This window comes from Meriones unguiculatus, chromosome 14, assembly GCF_030254825.1.
Source record: "Meriones unguiculatus strain TT.TT164.6M chromosome 14, Bangor_MerUng_6.1, whole genome shotgun sequence".
NCBI lineage: Eukaryota > Metazoa > Chordata > Mammalia > Rodentia > Muridae > Meriones > Meriones unguiculatus.
The window spans coordinates 73,072,188-73,085,373 of NC_083361.1; positions in this window are offsets into that span (position 1 = coordinate 73,072,188).

Genomic DNA, 13,186 nt, shown 5'->3' on the forward strand with positions numbered 1-13,186 from the left:
ACATTCAACCAAGGACCATGTATGGATATAACCTAGAACCTCTGCTCAGATGTAGCCTGTGGTAGCTCAGTAACCAATTGGTTTCCCAAAGTGAGGGGAACAGGGACTATTTCTAACAGGATCTCAATGACTGGCTCTTTGGTCTCCCCACCCCCGAAGGGAGGAGCAGTCCTGTTAGGCCACAGAGGAGGGCTTTTCAGCCAGTCCTGAAGATACCTGATAAAACAGGATCAGATGAATGGGGAGGAGGTCTCCCCTATCAGTGGACTTGGAAAGGGGCACAAGATGAGGGAGGAAGGGTGGGATTGGGAGGGAATGAGGGAGCAGGACACGGCTGGGATACAGAGTTAATAAAATGCAACTTATCAGAAAAAAATGAAATTAAATAAAAAAAGAATGTTTTAGTAACCTCTTATCATCTCTTAGAAAAGTCTATAAAATCTACGACAGGGATGAAGATTGTTCTTGGCAAGTACTCGGCAAACAATATGCATGAAATGAGTATGGGTGAATGAACTAGCTGCACAGAGACCTTTTTCTGCCCAATCTTGAAGAGGCACTAGTATAAAGATCCTTTTAAAATAATAAAAGAAAAACATTCAGAATAAAAGCAAGGCGGGCAAGTAGGTGAGTTGCCTTTCCTTGGGGTGCTTACTCATACCATCACCCCCTTTGTAATAATGTAATTGGTGTGCTAATCCCATTATGTCCGCGTAAAATGTATAATACTCCACCATGGGCCATCATGGAAAGACAGGAATCCACATCCTACCATCCAAACAATGCACACTGAATGGTCAGCGCTCCCTCAGTCTCCGACCTGAACTCCCTCAGTCCCCTCCCCTCCCCTACATGTCCTCAAATCTCTGAACAGCCGTCTAAATTTCTCTGCTCCTGGTAATAATTTCATCTAGATACGTTCTATTCAAGTTCTTCCCCAATGTACCTGAATATGATGAGCAGGATAGTGAATCCAACTGAAATTGGTTTTGGAAGAATGGTAAGACAAAATTCTGTCCTATAATAACTTTTATAAAGAATAGCACCTTGTGTCTATGTGTAATTGGACATTCATATGATTAAAATTAAATGTATTATAGGAAGAAACATATACAGTAGAAAATATGTGACACCATCAATCAAAATAGAGAACCACCCAAACTGCATCCCCTATAACCAGTCTTCCCCACCCTTCTTGAGACACTAACTATAAAGGTGATCCCAGAACATACATCCTGACCCTTGAGTACCCTCGTTGAGGTGGCCTCCGGTCAGTCTTAGAAATATATCTCTCTACAGTCCCTGGTCTGAATAAAAACATCTTAAATGTAAATCTACATAAGATCTTATTTTCATTATTTTGATATACCTGGCCCAACCTTGAATACCAATAACAAATAGACCTAATTCAGTGATTTCCATCTGTTGCAGAAAAAAGAGACAGCTCCATGCAGTCATCCATGGCTACCTGTGGTGGAGGTCCTTAATCGTTTTTGGAGCTAGACCCTGGTAAAATTGGATCATTGGCTTTCACATACCTCCCCCCTACACACTTTATTGTTATTGCAGATTAGAGAGCTGGGTCATGGTGCCCTGAGTACAGGGATAGGGTGCTGCCCAGTTGTTGCTGGTGGAAAAAAGTGCCAGCACAACCTTTAGCTGTTATGGGCAGCTAAAGACCAGGCATGAGCCTGGAGCCAGTGGACATCTGTGTTATCCCTGGTTTAGGAAGGCAGAGGCAGTTGTCATCAGGAAAACCTGTAGGGGACCATGAGAAGTAAAAACTCTGGTTTACAGGCAAAGAGATGGGGCATGTCCTTGTCCTTCTATAACGTTCTGATACAGAAGAGTCGACCTGTTGAATGTCCTTGGATGGGGGTGAGTCTTCTCTGGGTGTTGGTCTTGAGATTGTCTAGATCTGGTTTTCAAAGCCTTGCATCCAGTCCTCACCTCCAGGAGTGGTCTCCCACAAGGCATTTACAAATTGGATGGGTGCTTTCTGCAGACTACCCTCCAACATAGTCTAGCTTGAGTTTTCATGATTCCTTGGAGTGCTACTCATAGTTAAGATAGCTGTTCAAGGACACAGGAGCTTCTGGATTCTGGTGGTTGGGCTATAGAGCAGGAACTAGACTCATAGCATCTGGCTGCCAGGACACCATGTCCATTACAGCCTTTTTGACCCTAAGGATGATGATGATGAGGGTGTTGACTACTAAGGTGATAAACCTGGACAATAGCCAAGCTCTTAAGCTTGGCATGCTTAGCCAGGTTGTTAAGGTCACGCTTTAGGAAGATGAGGAGCATATCTTCTCAGATCTAAAGCACCAAAGAGATGGAGATGAGCACCATAAGGGATACAAAAGATGAAAAGGCAATGACCTGCTGCACCTCAACCTTCAGCTGATACTCACTGGCCCTGAGCAGTGTGCTATTCTGCATGGCCTCAGCCATGTTCTTGTTATTAATGGTTCACATTGTTCTGATTTTTTGGGGTACACCTTGTCAAATACAGCTATAGTTCAGTCTTGAGCTCCTACTCCTAGGTTACAGACTACAGGTGCTGCAATCCCTACCTTCATCTTGGTCCTAAGCACATCAGGAAATCTGCCACCACATTACCACCTGTATACCTGCTGGACTCTTTGACACACCACAGGGAAACTGCTATAATATTCTATAATATTACTATACTAATATTACTATAATATACCATAGTAATTACTATAATATTACTATAATATTCTCTGGCCTTCTCTTCTCTTTGTAAACGCAATATTCTCACATTCTAAACTACTTCTATAAATTACAAATCCTTATAACCCAAGAAATAGAATTAAATAAAATATAGGGGCATAGATACGTGATAATATCTGTTTTACTATTACCTAAATTTCACTTCTTCAGTAATTATTTCTTGTTCTCTTTTTTATTAATCAATTAATTTTTTATAAATTACAGTTTATTTACTTAGTTTCCCAGCTGTAGACCCTTACCTCATCCCCTCCCAATCCAACCTTCCCTCCCTAATCTCCTCCCATGCCCCTCTCCAAGTCCATGTTTAGGGAAGGTCCTCCTCCACTTCCCTCTGACCCTAGCCTATCAGTTCTCATCAGGAGTGGCTGCATTGTCTTCCTCTGTGGCCTGATAAGGCTGTTCCCCGCTCAGGGGGAGGTGATCAACGAACCAGCCACTGAGTTCATTTCAGAGACAGTCCCTGTTTCTATTACTAGGGAACCCACTTAGAGACTGAGCTGTCATGGGCTACATCTGTGCAGGGGTTGTAGGTTACCTCCATGCATGGTCCTTGGTTGCAGTATCAGTCAGAAAAGACCCCTGTGCCCAGATTTTTTGGTTCTATTGATCTCCCTGTGGAGCTCCAGTCCCCTCCAGGTCTTTCTCTCTACCTCTTCTTTCATAAGATTCTTTGAACTCTGCCCAAAGTTTGGCTATGAGTCTCAGAATCTGCCTTGATACCCTGCTGGGTAGGGTCTTTCAGAGGCCTTCTGTGATAGGCTCCTGTCCTGTTCTCTGTTTTCTCCCTTTTCTGATGTTTGTCCCATTTGCCTTTCCGAATGAGGCTTGATCATCTTACCCAGAGTCCTCCTTCTTGCTTAGCTTCTTTAGGTGTACAGATTTCAATAAGTTTATCCTATATTATATGTCTAATATCCACTTGTAGGTGAGTATATATCATGTGTGTCTTTCTGCTTCTGGGATACCTCACTCAGCATGATCTTTTTTAGTTCCCATCATTTGCCTGAAAATTCCATGATGTCCTTGTGTTTAATTGTTATATTTCTCATTTTCTTTGTGGAAGATTGCGTAAACTAAAGGTGTCCTTGGGAAGGAAACTTCTCAGGTAAGTTTCTTTGCTTTGGAAGTTGGATAAATAGAAATTAGCAATCTTTCTTGGTAAGGAAGAAAACAGTAGAGAATACATTTTGGAAAAGGTAAATTTGGAATATATAAGTAAAATATGTATTTCCAATTTATTTTTATTGCTATATATTTTTTAAAAATACATAAAGAGAGATAAGAATTAAAAAGCTTATGTGCCATTTTGCACTACTCTCCTTGTTGTATTGTAATTTCTTCCCATATGGAGGTACCACAATCACTGAGACTTTTCTTGTATGGATGACCAGAAATTTTTAAATACAAAATATCATGCTATGCCTTTATTAATTAGTATTTTAAGAAAATGTTTAGCCTGCACATATAAATGGTTATAAAATGATGAGTAAACCCACCGCTCATTCAACATCAAGGCCAGGAAACAGAATGTTAGTAGAACACCAGAACACCTCTTCACCTTGCTATCACTATCTTCATAATGAAGAGCATCAACGGTTGTCCTTTTCTGATCTATTGCCTAGGCTGAGTTAGCATTGTAGGGTTTGAAAAATTCTGTAGTTGAATCATCTAATATTTATACTCCTATAGGCTTTTTTTCTCCAGAATTGTGTTTTTTAGCTACAATATGGTGTGCTAAAAAATCTTCGATGGAAAGATTAGTCTTAATTTACAGCATTTGCTGAATGAATTTCATGATGTATATACTCCCACTGTGGCCAATTTAAGACAGTTTATATCTTATGCAGTGTGTCTTGAAAAGAGTTGCCAATTTGCTTCGTGTAAGCTGGAAGGAACAGGCTTCAGCAAACCACTGGACCATGCTTGACCACTGGCCAATAGAGCGATAGTTGTTAATTTTAAGTGTTCCACACTGTTAAGTTTCAAACCTAGGACAAGTGGCTGAGGTGCCTATTTAACATATCAAAGCTAACTGGCCTCCAGGCTCTTCCTACCTATACAGTCCCTACCTCTACAGGGTATGGCTGGCAAACTCTACTCTCTGTCCTGAACTTTGGAGCCCAGGGCCTGGGTTAACCTTCCCCAGAAGCTCTTCCCCATCAAATCCAGACATTTTGGTTGCCTGTCTCTCTTTTCCTTTTTTCCCCCTACATTTGGCCTCCTGGCTGCAGTACCTGGTGCCTCTCTCTCCCTTCCCCTTCTCCTCTCTGCACATGGTTCAAGATCGTGACTACTCTGAACTCTCCCAGATGTATCTGCCTCTGACTATGCCCCCCCCCCCCGTTTCCTCCGTTTCCTTTGTAAGGATTCCCACCCTTAGTTTAGGGAGTCTTTTACAAAGAAAACGAGAAATAATGATTAAAGAAGTCAAAATTAGCTAACTTAAAAAAAGATATTATCCATGCCACTATATTTTTTTTTTCATTCTATTTCTTGAGTTATTAGGATTTGTAACTTAGATTTAACTAGCTGTTTAGAGTGTGGGAATATTTTTAATTTTTTTACAAGTGGAAACAAGACCAGAGAATGTTTTAGTAATTTCCCTGCGTTGTGTCAAAGATTAGTCCAGCAGGTACACAAATGTCAATATGGTGGCAGATTCCCCGATGCGCAAAAGTCCAGGATAGAGGTGGGGGCTGCAGAAGCGCTCCATTAGGAGCGGTCATTTCTTTTCCTTGCCTTTCCTTTTTTTAAATTTAATTTTATTTCCTATTATTATCATTTATTACAATTTATTCAATTTGTTGTCTTGACTGTGGCCCCCTCTCTAGTCTCCTCCCAATCCCCCCTCCCTCTGTCTTCTCAATCCCCTCCCCTAGTCCAGTGAAAGGGGAGGTCCTTCCCTCTGACCCTAGCCTATCAGGTCTCATCAGGACTGGCTGCATTGTCTTCCACTGTGGACTGGCAGGGCTGCCACCCCCGGGGGAAGGTGATCATAGAGCCTGCCACTGAGTTCATGTCATAAAAAAAAATCTTTCCTTTCCTTTTTATTAGGTTTTTTTTACACATAGCCAATTCTCTCTCTCTCTCTCCTCTCTCCTCTCTTTACATCTACTGTATGTTGTCTAACATGTCTAGTTCTTGAGCTTTAGTAATTGTGCTTCCTCAGAGATTCCTGTTCCATATCATCTGGATTTTACATGTCTTGGAAATTTTCAGTTGACTGAAGAACTATTGTACAACCCTTACAAGGTTCTTGTAAGTCTTGCTTCTCCATACCCTTATAAACGAACTTTCCTTTTCGTGTAATGAATAAAATAAAGGAGTTCTTCCAAAGTCTACTGCCCATTTGAAATCCTCTTTTTCATACTTGTTTTTTTTTTTTTTTTTTTTTTTTTTTTTTTTTTTTTTAGTTTTCTATTGAATATATTTTCCTTTTGTTTTTTTTTTTGTTTAGGAGGCTTTCTATTTATTTTTACCTAATATTTTCTTTTATTTTAGTCAATAAATAATTTCTAATAATACTGTATTCAATAATACACGTATTATTTTTACACATATCTAAATGAGTGTACCCCTTACTTTTCTGCTACTTTAAAATGTTTAAAAATTGATATGAGAATGAAAAGAAGTAGTCACTTTTACTGGTTAAAAATTGTGAAGTATACATGGTTCGCAGAAGCATTTACTCTATTGAGTTGTTGTGGAAGTCTATCTGGAAAAGTATCAAAAGCAAAAGAAACAGTGTTATTTGAAAGGAAGGCATGTCCTTCACAAGATTTTTGAAAAGGAAAACAAGGCAGAAAGACTCTATTGATTCTGTAAACAGTGAAATACTGACAGAATGTTAAAAATGCTTGGGCATTAAAAAGCAACCGGAAATCAGGACAAAGCATTTTGAAACTACTTCAAAATGTTTGGAACATAAAAGTACTATCATTTAGAAACAGATTAGAAAAAAATATTAGGAAAAAAATAACCGTTCAACATGTTTAGACATTAAGGAAATGAAATCAAAGCCACACTGACATTCCATCTTAGGCCCGAAGGGCTACCCTCAAGAAAACAAATGACAAATGCTGGCAAGAATGTGGGTAAAGGGAACCTTTACTCACTGTCGGAATATAAATTAGTCCACGACTGGGGAAATCTACGAAAAGTAGAACTATCATTTGACCCAGCTATATCCTGCCCATTGCTATAGTGTAAAAGGTCTCATAGAAGAAAATAGTGGGTAATAGGGGGTTAATATGGCCAAAGTATGCTATTTCTATACACATAAGAGACTGTGAAAAGGAAGCACATTATTATAAAAAGAATATTCTGACATACAATTTTATCTAGCTCTATGGCTTTACTGAAAATACCATGTAGCTTGAAACTTATACGGCTGAGTTGAACTGCTTCTATTCCAATGCTCTTTAATGCTAGACTTATCACTTCTATAGGTAGAAACTGTACCCTTTGCCCAAGTCCACTTGCTGTAAATAAATATATTCCCTAGTCCTCAGTATCTTCTTGATAACTGTAAGGACATACATGCAGTTTCTGCTTAGGATTTCAGGCAAAGTGTCATAGATCTGCTGACACCAGAAAAATACAAACAATAAATGGAGGGAAAGTTGCAAAAGCCTAAAATATTACAAGAAATTGTTTTGAACAAGTCCGTAGTCTGAATTCAGGGGTGACAGCCATTGGATTATTCATGAATATGAAGTTTGGAATAAATATTAAAGAAAATCAAATCACTTTTTAAAAATGTAACCACTTTATTGAATTTGTAGAAACATTTTTTTTAGGAAATCACTTAAAAACCACAAAGTACTATATAGATACATTCATGCAAATACATTTCAGAAGACAAGAATCAAAATCACAGAATGTTACAAAGACAGAATATGTCATCTAAGAATATGGTCATTGCTACATTGCCCAAGAAAACATATAGTGTTATGCTTTTAAAAAAAATCTTTAGGCCTCTGAAAGGCTCTGCCCTGCAGACTATCAAAGCAGATGTTGAGACTTATGGCCAAACTTTGGGCAGAATGCAGGGAATCTTATGAAAGAAGTGGGAAATAGTAAGATCTGGAGAGGACAGGAGGTCCACAAGGAGAGCAAGAGAACCAAAAAATTTGAACACAGGGGTCTTTCCTGAGACTCATACTTCAACCAAGTACCATGCATGGAGATAACCTAGAACCCCTGCACAGATGCTGCCCATGGCAGTTCAGTGCCCAAGTGGGTTCCACAGTAATGGGAAGAGGGACTGCCTCTGACATGAACTGATTGGTCTGCTCTTTGATCACCTCCCCCTGAGTGGGGAACAGCCTTACCAGGCCACAGAGGAAGACAGTGCTGTCACTCCTGATGAGATCTAACAAACTAGGATCAGAAGGAAGAAAAAGAAATCCTCCCCTACCAGTGGACTTGGGAAGGGACATGCGTGGAGAAGGGGAAGGAAGAGAAGGATTGGGAGGGGAGGAAGGAGGGAACTAGAGGGGGGATACAAAGTAAATAAAGTGTAATTAAAAATAAAATTAAATTAAAATTTTAAAAAATCTTTATTTTCCATAATGCTTCTATAAACAAACTTCTTTATCTTTCAAACATAGGCACTGAAAAATAGGATAATGCAGTGCTTTACATAAACTTAGGGATAATGTATGGTTTCTTAAGGCTTTTATATAAAAAAATATCTTAATTTGTTTTCATTTTTAAATTGTTGGACCTAACCATCCAAGTCATTTAGCACACCTTCGAAGAATTTTTTTTAAAGGGAGGCCCATCATTTTAGTGTCTATTTTGCCTGACAAAATAGAATGTTGGTGTAATGGTTCATCTGATAAACTGCAGTGTTCTACAGACTAGTCAAATCCATGAATTCTCAGCTACCATTCCATGAACAGATTTGTCCTCTCATCAGAATGTGAATCTACACATTGATAGCTTTCACTATCAATAACAATTACTATCAAAACGAATCCTGCCATTGATTTAGAAGTATGTCTATATTTTAAAGAATTTTTATGATGTATAACTGTGTGGGTGCAGATAGAGACCAGAGTAGCTAGACCTTCTTGAAGTGTATCAGTGTAGCAGCTGTAAATTTAAATTGGGTCCTCTGAAGATCTTAAAGCATTCTTAACTTTTGAGCCATCTTTCAAGCCCACAGAGCTCATGCTTTAACACCTAGAGTAGAAGAAAATACCAATTAAAAATTCTTTATAAATTTTTATAATTATAAATATCTTACTTTTTAAAACTTGTTTATACTCTTGATGCTATTTTCCTTCTTTCATTAGTTGTTTATGTGTACCTGCAGCATTACTGTTATTAGGCCAGCTGAACTTAAAGTGCCACACTGCAAAGAGTTACCAATGTACATCCAATGTTAAAATATCCAGATTTAAAGCCTAAGAGACTAACGATCTTCAAAACTGAGAAGCCCTGAGAACAGTCCTGTCAGAGTAGTTTTTAAAGTGTTAATAAAATAATTAAGTGGCCTGGTCCAGCATCAAAGCACCTAAAATCCTAACACTGGGGAGTAAGAAACAGGAGAACCCCTGGAGATTGCTCCCCAACCAATCCAGGTAAGGCTGTGGACTACGGGTTAAGTAAAATACTACCTGAAAAATTAATCAGAGATTAAGAGTGAAAAACATTTACAGTTTGACTCTGGCCTCCATTTACATGAGCATATGCACATGTAAATAAAGCATATATCCACACAAATACTCCAAAATTGAGAAGGCACATTTTAAAATTCAAGTTTAAACATGGAAATGTCTACATAATGGAATTAATCAGCAATAAGAATTTGATTTTTATTTACTATATCAAAACTGTTAAGTGTTTTGTTTAAAAGAAAATCAGATGGGATCAGAACTGATAAGCTAGGGTCAGATGGAAGGTGAGAAGAACCTCGCCTATCAGTGGACTTGGAAACAGGTATGGGAGGAGATGAGAGAGAGATGGTGGGATGGGAGGGAATGAGGGCAGGCAATGCATATGGGATACAAAGTGAATAAACTCTAATTAATATATATATAAAATTCAGATAGTATTAATGCTTATGTAAGTTCTATAATTTAGTAATCAATTTCATGTTTTGGGTTTTAATAATAAATTATTTATTATCTTCATATTTTCCAGTACTGAAATATGTAGATGACAATTAGACTCTCCATAATGATAAATTAAATTTATTAGACACTTAGAATTAAATTAGAATTAATTTAAAGAAACAAAGAAGATCCATTAAATACATGAAGTACCTAACATTTATTATAATGTATTCAATTTATAATAGCTGTCTTAAATTTTTAGAGTATTTAATTAACATAACATAAAATAAACATTGTAAAAAGTCCTGTAAATTATTGTTAAAATTTAGTGGATTTGTAAATAAAATAAGATTGGTATGCTGAATTTAAAGAAGAACTCAGACCTTGAAAAAAATCACAGCTTCAATCATTAACATATTGTCCATATAATATAGGATAAACATACTAAAATGTGTACACCTAAAGAAGCTAAGCAAGAAGGAGGACCCTGGGTAAGATGATCAATCCTCATTCAGAAAGGCAAACAGGGCAGATATTGGAAGAGCGAGAAAACAAGGAACAGGACAGATGCTGATCACAGAGGGCCTCTGAAAGACTCTACCCAGCGGGGTATCAAAGCAGATGCTGAGGCTCATGACCAAACTTTGGGCAGAGTGCAGGGAATCTTATGAAAGAAGGGGGAGGTAGAAAGACCTGGAGGGGACAGCAGCTCCACAAGGAGAGCAACAGATCCAAAATATCTGGGCACAGGAGTCTTTTGTGAGACTGATACTGCAAACAAGGACCATGCATGGAGATAACGTAGAACCCCTGCACAGATGTAGCCCATGGCAGCTCAGTGTCCAAGTGCTTACCCTAGTAAGGGAAACAAGGACTGTCTCTGACATGAACTCAGTGGCTGGCTCTTTGATCACCTTCCCCTGAAAGGGGACAAGCCTTACCAGTCCACAGAGGGAGACAATGCAACCAGTCCTGATGAGACCTGACAGGCTAGGATCAGATGGAAAGGGAGAAGGATCTCTCCTATCCATGGACTTGGGGAGGGGCATGGGAGGAGAAGAGGGTGGGACAGTAGGGTTGGGAAGGGATGATCGGGAGGGCTACAGCTGGGATAAGAAGTAAAAAAAAAAAGTGTAATTAATAAAATAAATAAATTTTATAAAAAAAAATAAATTGTAAAATGGAGACTTTTTAAAAAGACACACAAAAATATTGCCCATAAAAATCACAGTAAATTAAAAGTTATGTTTGCATGTTAACTGTAGTGGTATGATGAGAAAATTCGCTCATAGGCTTAGGCATGTGAACACTAGGCCCTCAGTTGATGGTACTGTTTAGTTAAGTTCAGGAAGTGCATCATTTCTGGAGGAAGCATGCCACTTGGAATACCAGGGGCATCCTTTGAGACTATACGATGGCCTAGCCTTACTTCCAATGCAGCGAACTTGTGTTTGTTCTCAGTGTCACGTTTCTGCAGCCAGCTGTACCTTCTGCTTGTTGCCATGCCTACCAAGCATGGTGGGCTGTTCTTCCGGAACCGTAAGCCAAATAAACTCTCGTTACAAACTCTGTTAGCTGTTCCGGTCGTCGTATCTTCTCACAGCAAAAGAGAAGTAACTAATGCATGAACCGTGAAGTCTGAATGAGTTCTTCACGCGCATAAATCCCTGAGTTCTGCATCCGCGTCTTTAAAAACAAGAGTGAATGGCATCTTGAACATTCTTAGCTGTTTAGTAACAGTGGGCATTGTAAAATCTATCTCAACTTCATGCATTACAGCTCACATAAAATCTTATGTCTACTCTGAATTGTTGCAAGACTTTTTTTTGTCACTTTCTGTGACAAAAAAGCACAAAAAAGAAGTAGATGATGAAACTGTTTCCAAACTCTACATACTCATCTTCATCACCAGCCCCTAACTTTAGTGTCTCTAAGATCCATGATGGCAATGACATGATGGCAATGACAGCCAGGAGGTGAGAGAGGTATCTGTGCCACTTTTCCAAACTTCATATTTCTTTTCTTCAATATTCCCAAAGCTTTTATTTCACTCATGTTGGTGGCTTCATGATAAAGAGAGTGAGGTATAAGACTCTTGTGTTTCTCTGATTAGATATTGTTGAAGAATGGCTTAATGTTGTGCATCTGGAACAATTAAAAATCTATTACAAATACATAGTTGGATGAGGAGGCACATGCCTGTAATCCCAGAACTCAGGGAGGTAGAGGCAGACCTCTTTGTGAGTTCCAGGCCAGCTTGGTGGACAAAGCAAGTCCAGCACAGCCAAGGCTACACAAAGAAATCCTGTCTCGAAAAACCATATATATGTATATATAGAGAGAGACCCTGTGATGCTGGAGCTACAGGTAGTTGTGATAATCTGACAGGAGTGGTGGGAACCGAACTCAGGTCTTTTACACAAAAGGTAAGTGCTCTTAACCAAAGAGCCATCTCTACAACCTCCACAATCTTATTTTTTTATTTTTTATTGGTTATTAATTATTACAGTTTATTCACTTTGTATCCTGGCTGTGGTTCCCTCCCTCACCTCCTCCCAGTCTCATCCTCCCTCTTTCACCTTCCTCTACGTCCCTCTCTTAGTCCACTGATAGTGGAGGTCCTTCTTCCCTATTATCTGACCCTAGCCTATCAGGTCTCATGAGGACTAGCTGCATCCTCTTCCTCTGTGGCCTGGCAAGGCTGTCCCCACCCCTCTCCAGAGGGGTGTGATTAAAGAGCTGGCTACTGAGTCCATATCAGAGAGAGCCCCTGCTCCCCTTACTAGGGAACCCACATGGAGACTGAGCTGTCTATGGTCTACATATGAACAAGGGGTCTGGGTCCTTTCCATGAAAGGTTCTTCGTTGGCAAAATAGTTTCTGCAGCACCCCCTGGGCCCAGATTTTTGGCCCTGTTGAGTTCCCCTTCAGGTCTTTCTTTCTCCCCCTTTTCTATAATATTTCCTGAACTCTGCCCAAAGTTTGGCTATGAGTCTCAGCATCTGCTTAGATACCCTGGTAGTTAGATTCTTTCAGAGGCCCTCTGGGGTAGATGCCAATATTGTTTTAATGTTGTTGTTCTTCCAAATAATAATCACATTGGATTAAAGGATAAATAATCAGAGACTAACAGTTTTTCTTTCAGTGACATTGTTTCCTTCATTTTTTTAAAAAAGCAAGTGCTTTAGAAATCATAACACAAAAAGCTGATATTAACTGAATTATGAACTATATAGCCGAGCCCTGTGCTGTGATACACACACACACACACACACACACACACACACACACACACACACACACACACATATATATTGATTCTTGATGTCAACACTACGGTTGGATGGCCATTTTTACTGAAAAGC